The 7,585-nt window shown below is 33.3% G+C and overlaps 1 long non-coding RNA gene across 1 annotated transcript; it reads right to left on the bottom strand.

Moving 5' to 3' along the window:
* Positions 1-4,803, bottom strand: LOC138313753 (uncharacterized). Its single transcript, XR_011207253.1, has 3 exons — positions 3,745-4,803; positions 2,511-2,615; positions 1-2,089 (listed from the first exon to the last, which is right to left on the bottom strand). It is a non-coding gene; the product is annotated as an uncharacterized lncRNA (long non-coding RNA).
* Positions 4,804-7,585: the final 2,782 nt, after the last annotated feature.

The raw sequence follows: 7,585 nt of genomic DNA, 5'->3' as shown, positions 1-7,585 counted from the left end.
GGGTTAAAAAAACAGAAAAAACCTGCGAGTTTGAATTATATAATACACAATTCATTTATAGTTGTAAACGTGTTTCTCTTCTTTTTAAGCAATCTTCAACAGTACATTTATTTGTCATATAGATTATCATTATTGGTTAAAGAATTGGATATCCGAAATCTAGCAACTATCAGAAATGTTAAATTCCTGACATTGTGCATTACATTTGCATTGTTCTTTCTCGACATGCCATTTGTAAATAATTTTGCAGTTTCTGGTATAAAAATACATATACATGTAACCAGAAACATGTATCTTCATGTACAAATGCATACATGGGTGTTTCTGAAGTGCATACATGGGTGTTCTGAAGTAAATACATGTAGTGCTTGATACACTGGTTACATTTGTATATGTTATGTACGAACGGTATATTTTACTGTAAACCAAGGACTTATAATTGTTTACGAATATGACATTATACGGCAATTACATGATGGTCCATCTATAACTTACCTGTGGACTGATATTTTGACACGTGACGTGTGCTAATCAACAAAGCGTGACAGGTCACTAAACACCCTTCTTACATAATCTGGTTAGCCCCCTAATTAGCCAGGGTTGACCACGCGTTTTAGTTACAGCAGTATACAGGTATAGAGATTAACGCAGCACGACATTGGCTATATTCGGAAGTATTCTGATTTCAATACTTGATATCTGCTATTGGTATAAGACATTGACATTTTCAGCCTCATTTTTTTCGTCTGATCCGTGTATGTTTTATTTTCAAGTAAAGACATTAATGAATGAACTTGAGCGAAATATCAACAAGTCGTCGGATGTACTGTATTATATGAAAGCTGAATTTATTTCATCAAAACCAAATTGGTCGAAAAATACCACTCCTGATAAATTATAAATATTTGTGATATGACGGTTCTCAAAAACTTGTTATATAGAATTAGAACCGCCAAATTACAGTAGAATTAAATGACAAAGATATATACTGGTGATTAGCAATATAATAATCGTGTACATGTATATGTAGTTCTAAACACCGCGGATATACTTATTATGTACATTTTATTGTGTATAATTATGCAGAGATGGCAATTCATCTACGATAGGTACATCAATATATGTATGGTATAAATCCCTATTTCCAAGTGTATTCCGAACTATATCTGTGATTGAGAATATATTAAACATGTATCGGACATGTACACAGGTATTTGTGCCTTACAAATCGATGTTCAGATTCAGATTCTTTATTTTGCTTAAGTGTTACAACTTATCGCAACATAATGCATAAGGTTCCCACTTAGCCAACATTCTGAATATTTAGGTATACAGGTAAGGTATTTTGTTGGCCAATGGAGACTAGGTGTGAAAGACAGAACAATAGGAGATAATTACAGGTGAGGCTATAGGCTGTTTCATGAAACTTTCAAGTTTTATAGGTATGTACTTTATGTGATACCCCACTTTATGTAAAGGGGAAAAAACGCTTGATATTTTGTATTATATGTATTTTAAATAATAAACACACGTTGTATATCAGAATGCATACATCCAGTAGTAGATTTTGAATATAGCTACTACTTTCAAATAATTTCATTTTTAATGAATATATATCATAATGGACACAAAAAGTTATTACATTTTGAACATAGCTACTACTTTAGAGTCTGTAGAGTCCTCATGACGTCACAGGTCAGGGTTCAAAGCTTGGGGCTTCAGGTGTGTTCTAAGAAAAGTCGCATTATCTCTAATACCGTAATGGAAATCGTACTTTGTCCATTCTAATTTTTATCCAATGGTGCGTTTTGCAAGTTTTATACATCAAACCATTCCGTGTACACTAAAACGGAGAGAGAGAAGTACAGAAGTGAAAAAAAAATTAAAAATCAGTAAGATGATTATAACAATTATGTGTTACTTATTCCAGCTGTCTTTAGAAATTGCAAAAGTAAGAAATCTAAACGAAAGTTGTATCCTCATTAAATATATATAATCCTCTATCTTCAGCCAGCCTCCGTATCCAGGTAAAATTGTACAGGTTTAGGTCGTTCATCGCAGTTGGTCCCTCATTGATTGGCATTTTTAACTGAAAAGCATATAAGAAAACGGTAGTTCAAGACAAAGTTATTTATAAGAAAAAAAAACCGTTCCAGATAACAAATCGGCAAAATAACCATTGTTCTCCCTTAAATAATTTTTTCCTGCTGGTCCTAAGGACCGGCTGACCCTAAAAGTTACTGGTCCTTACAAAGTTACAATTCATCTTTATAGCTTACATAATTACTAGCAAAGTAATAGTTTTACTAACAAAATATATCTGCATATCCGGATTAGTATCGTAGGCTCTCAACAAAATTGGCCGAAAACCAGAATATTACCAAAATTTGTTTTGTACAGTTTGATCTTCAACCTTTCTTCAATTATACTGCCATTTATGTTTTTTATATCTTCTATCTGGACCAAACGTTGCCTATCAAAGGACCAGCTACATTATACAAATTGTCTACCTGACTATAAAATTGCCGGTCAAGGGCAGATGGACAGGCGTTAATTTTGAACGCTGAAAATAACGATCCCCGAAGGCGTCTCCTCCGGCGTATCTGGATCCGTATCTGCACGAGGACGTAAATGAGCAAAGTATCACATTTTAATAATGAGAATTATACAAAGAATGGTAATCGCATAACATGTAAAAATTGAAATTATTTAATATTAAACGTTGCTACTCATCCTATATTTCCAAGGGGACACAACAATTTCGTAAACCTAATTATATATATACATGTATATTTTAATCATCCTCATGATTAATTCTTATTATCTTACTTAGAACGACGAATTTCGTCGAACAAGTAGTTAAAACACCTTAAGATAAATGAACAAATAAATAAACAGTAGTGATATTTTGTCTGGGTTTTGTCTTTTTCTTGCATAATGCATCCGAATGCGACATACATGTAGTGTGTATATCATGATATGTATATGAGTGTAAGTTGACCAATAATGGTTATGAAACAGGTTTTGAAAATCACAGGTAGGCGTGTCGGGCGCTGTATGCAAATATTGATATGATGAGCTGCGGGTCGATTACGTCACGCACCAAATAAGTCTCGTTACCACAATATATATTCTGATACCAAAAGGCGGATATCTTAGGAGTCCGACAACTGTTAACTAATAACTGATATTTTAGAAGCGATCTTTATAATTATGTTTTTAATTTTAATCCTCATTTCTTTGAACTTGATGATAATCATAACTTACAGTCCGCCCATACAAAACATGCTAGGTAAATATTAAATGTACCTTATAGAATATGTGTTTTAACTTCATATAATTGACAGATCGCCAGCTGCCAGTCAAGTCGCACATGACTTTGCATTTTGTATTGTGTGTGCTACGATGTATGCTCCGACATTGAAAAGAAACACGTGCGTTTGCGAGCACGAGACGTGTTTATATTACACATGGCGATCGGTCAATTAATTTTCAGTTTTACTTCTTTTACCCGTTTCGGTGTGACATAATTGTGTATGTGTGTGTTTTTTTCCTTTTTTTACTTCAAATTAGTGTCTCATAAGTCAGTTTGTGTGGATATCATTATCATAATATTTTCATATGTACTAGTACTCTGATGAAAACTCGGTTGTTTTTATGTGATTTTGATATGTGACACTCAAATAAAATAAAATGTACTGATACTCCAAGTGATCGCGTCTAGATCTTGAAAGGAGTACTCACTTCATTTTAGCGTGAACAATTGCAAAGTGAAAAATCGTTGCACTATTCTTTTGATAGTTGAGAATAGTTTTCCTTTACATGACATATCACTATGCCATTCTCCAATAAACAGGGTTCATGGTACATCGTTTTAGCTAGTAACAGCAAAGATGGCGGTCCTACACTCTGAAAAATGATTATCAGCACTAGTAAAGAAGGTATCGTAAAAGTATTTCATGAAAGTAGAAGTTGTTTAATGTGTTTACGTTATTGGAAAATAAATGCGATAGAAATAAGCATAACTTAGTCGTCGAATAGCACCCACTTCAACATTTATGGCCATTTCGTCCATTTCGATGTATCGTAGGTGTATCGCTGAGCGAAGTCGTATAAATTAGATAATATTTGAAATTGACTGAAAGCATCATCGTTAACACTTTTTCTTCAAAAATGAATATAATGACAGGCACTTACCGTTTTGGCTGGAATATGCGATGTTGGTATTTTTACATTGAACAGGCATATTCATCGTATTTTGTTTCCCCGCTGGTCGATTTCAGGTCTTTCCAGATAAATATATATTGCACAGTGAAGATATCGAGGACAAGTAACAACATCCAGTCAATTGTTTTCAATTCGCATCGTATAAAACACTTCATACAAATAATATTTTCATCAAACGTTAGGTATGTTCAGCTAATGTTGGCGTACTTAGACAATTTACATAATAAATAAACTACATACATATACATGTAATTACATGAAGCAAAGCATTCTATAACGTTGCATGGTAAAAGTAAATAAGGATTTTGAGAGGAATTATCTGACATTAATTTGAATTGGTTAAAAATATCTACTGTATATATTCTGAGTATAAATTAAAAGAGGCCATATCGTACAAACATCATTCAGATGGTAAAAAATACCAGTTAGTTAAAGACATTTGAATTACAGGCCATATGCATATTGTTTGAATTTGTCTTCACGACCATTTGTATGTCATCATGCCAAAAACGGGGTATTTTGATAAAAACGACGAAACTATACGACACATTCTAATAATAGATCAGTATATATCAAATCTTGATCAATAGTATATTTTATTAAATACTGAATAGGATTGATTCACAAAGCACGTGTTAACACATCATTCTATTTTAAAACAATTTCTTCATAGTTTCCGATGAGCAAGTTGAAGAAGGTTAGTTCGTTAGCTAACTATACTCGTCCCTTTAGTTTTAGATTGTGTCATGCTAAGTAATCATCGCGGCATGTTAGTCAAAGCTGAAACGATGTCAATATCTACCAACAGATCGCTTGGTGACAAATCGATGCCGAAGTGTATCATATCGCTACCGAAGCAGATCATATCGCTGTCGGAGCGGGATCGCTGCCGGAGCGGCGATGATCTCGCTGCCGGAGCGGATCGCTACCGGAGCGGATGATCTCGCTGCCAGCGGGATCGCTGCTGGAGCGAGCATTAAATCGCTTGCGGAGCGGGACCGCCGCGGGAGCGATCTCGCTTGCGCGGATCCGCAGCGAGTTCCGGGCGAGTTCGCTCGATTGTCGCTCGTCGTCCAAAATAACCCGTTTTTGGCATTACAATTGTACAAAATGGTCGTGAAGACAAATTCAAAAATATGCATATACTGTCTGTATTCAAATGTCTTTAACTAACTGGTATTTTTACCATCTGAATGATGTTTGTACGATATGGCCTCTTTAATTTATACTCAGAATATATACAGTAGATATTTTTAACCAATTCAAATTAAATGTCAGATTAATTCTCTCAAAATCCTTATTTACTTTTACTATGCAATTTTTGTGTTATAGAATGCTTTGCTTCATGTTACAATTACATGCAATTTTATATGTATGTAATTTTATTTATTATGTAAATTGTCTAAGTACGCCATCATTAGCTTAACATTACATTACCTAACGTTTGATGAAAATATTATTTGTATGAAGTGTTTTATAATGCAAATTGTTTGACACTAAGATAAAAATAAAACAATTGACTGGATACAGTTGTTACTTGTCCTCGATTCTTCACTGTGCAATTATATTTATCCTGAAAGACCTGAAATCGATTTATAGGAAAAAATTATACGATGAATAAATGCCTGTTTCAATGTAAAAATACCAACATCGCATATTTTCCAGCCAAAACGGTAAAAAGTGCCTGTCATTATATTCATTTTTGAAGAAAAAGTGGTTAACGATGAACTTTCAGTCAATTTTCAAATATTATAATTTATACGACTTCGCTCAGCGATTACTACCTACGATACATCGAAATGGATTATTGAAACCAATAAATATTTGAACTATGTTGAAGTGGTGCTGTATTCACGACTAAGTTTATGCTTAATTCTATCGTATTTATTTTTTCCAATAACGTAAACATATAAACACTTCTACTTTCATGAAATACTTTTGAAGCAATCCTTCTTTACTAGTGCTGATAATCATTTTCAGAGTGTAGGACCGTCCATCTTTGCTGTTACTAGCTAAAACGAATACCATGAACCCTGTTTATTACTGTTATATAGAATGGAATCATATTAGCCTAATAGATGATATGTCATGTAAAGCAAATGGTATTCTCTTTATAGGTTCAAAAGAAGTTATTAAGACATTTTTCACTTTGCAATTGTTCAGCTAAAATGAAGTGAGTACTCCTTTCAAGATCTAGTTACGCGATTTACTTGCAGTATCAGTACATTTTATTTTATTTGAGTGTCACATATCAAAAATAATGGAGTAACATAAAAAACAACCGAGATTTCATCAGAGTACTAGTACATTTTTGGAAAAATATGCATATGATAATGATATCCACACAAACTGACTTATGAGACACTAAATTGAAGTAAAAAAAAAAAAAGGAAAAACACACACACATACACAATTATGTCACACCGAAACGGGGTAAAAGAAATCTAAAAATGTGAAAATGAATTGAACCGATCGCCATGTGTAATATAAACACGTCTCGTGCTCGCATAATAACGCACGTGTTTAAACCATGTCAATTTTAGCATACATTTCGTAGCAACACAATACAAAATGCAAAGTCATGTGAAACTTGATGACAGCTGGCGATCCAACAATTATATGAAGTTAAAACATATTTTATAAGGTGTACATGTAATATTATTACCTAGCATGTTTTGTCCAATGGGCGGACTGTAATGTTATGTTATCATCAAGTTCAAAGTAAATAGGAAATTTAAAAACAGTTATTTTGAAAAATCTTGATAATTAAAGATCGCTTCTAGCGCATAGTCGTCCCGCTCAGCAAGCGATTAATTAACAGTTGTCGGACTCCTAAGATATCCGCATTAAATTATTGGTATCAGAAATATTTGTGGTAAGTAACTAGACTTATTTGGTGCGTGACGTAAATCGACCCCGCAGCTTATCATAAATCAATAATTTGCATTACAGCGCCCCGAACGCCTACCTGTGATTTTCAAAACCTGTTTCATAACCATTATTGGTCAACTTACACTCATATACATATCATGATATTACACACTACATGTACTTGTCGCATTCGGAATGATCATAATGTTTATGCAAGAGATCAGCGGAAAACCCAGACAAAATATAAATTAAACTGTTTTTATTTATTTGTTCATTTATCTTAATAATTGTTTTAAACTACTTGTCGTATACATGCGAATGATTGTTAAAATTCATCGATTTCATTAAAGTTTTAGTAGAGAATTAATCATGAGGATTATTGACTAAAAATATATACATTAAGTAATTAATTAATTTTTCACGAATTGTGTTGTGTCCCCTTGGAATATAGTTCCAATGAGTTACAATCAACGTTTATGTATTTAAA

Source organism: Argopecten irradians, unplaced genomic scaffold (genome assembly GCF_041381155.1).
Source record: "Argopecten irradians isolate NY unplaced genomic scaffold, Ai_NY scaffold_0888, whole genome shotgun sequence".
Taxonomy (NCBI): Eukaryota; Metazoa; Mollusca; class Bivalvia; order Pectinida; family Pectinidae; genus Argopecten; species Argopecten irradians.
The sequence above is the reverse complement of the archived record's forward strand: the minus strand, read 5'-3'. Positions and strand labels throughout refer to the sequence as shown.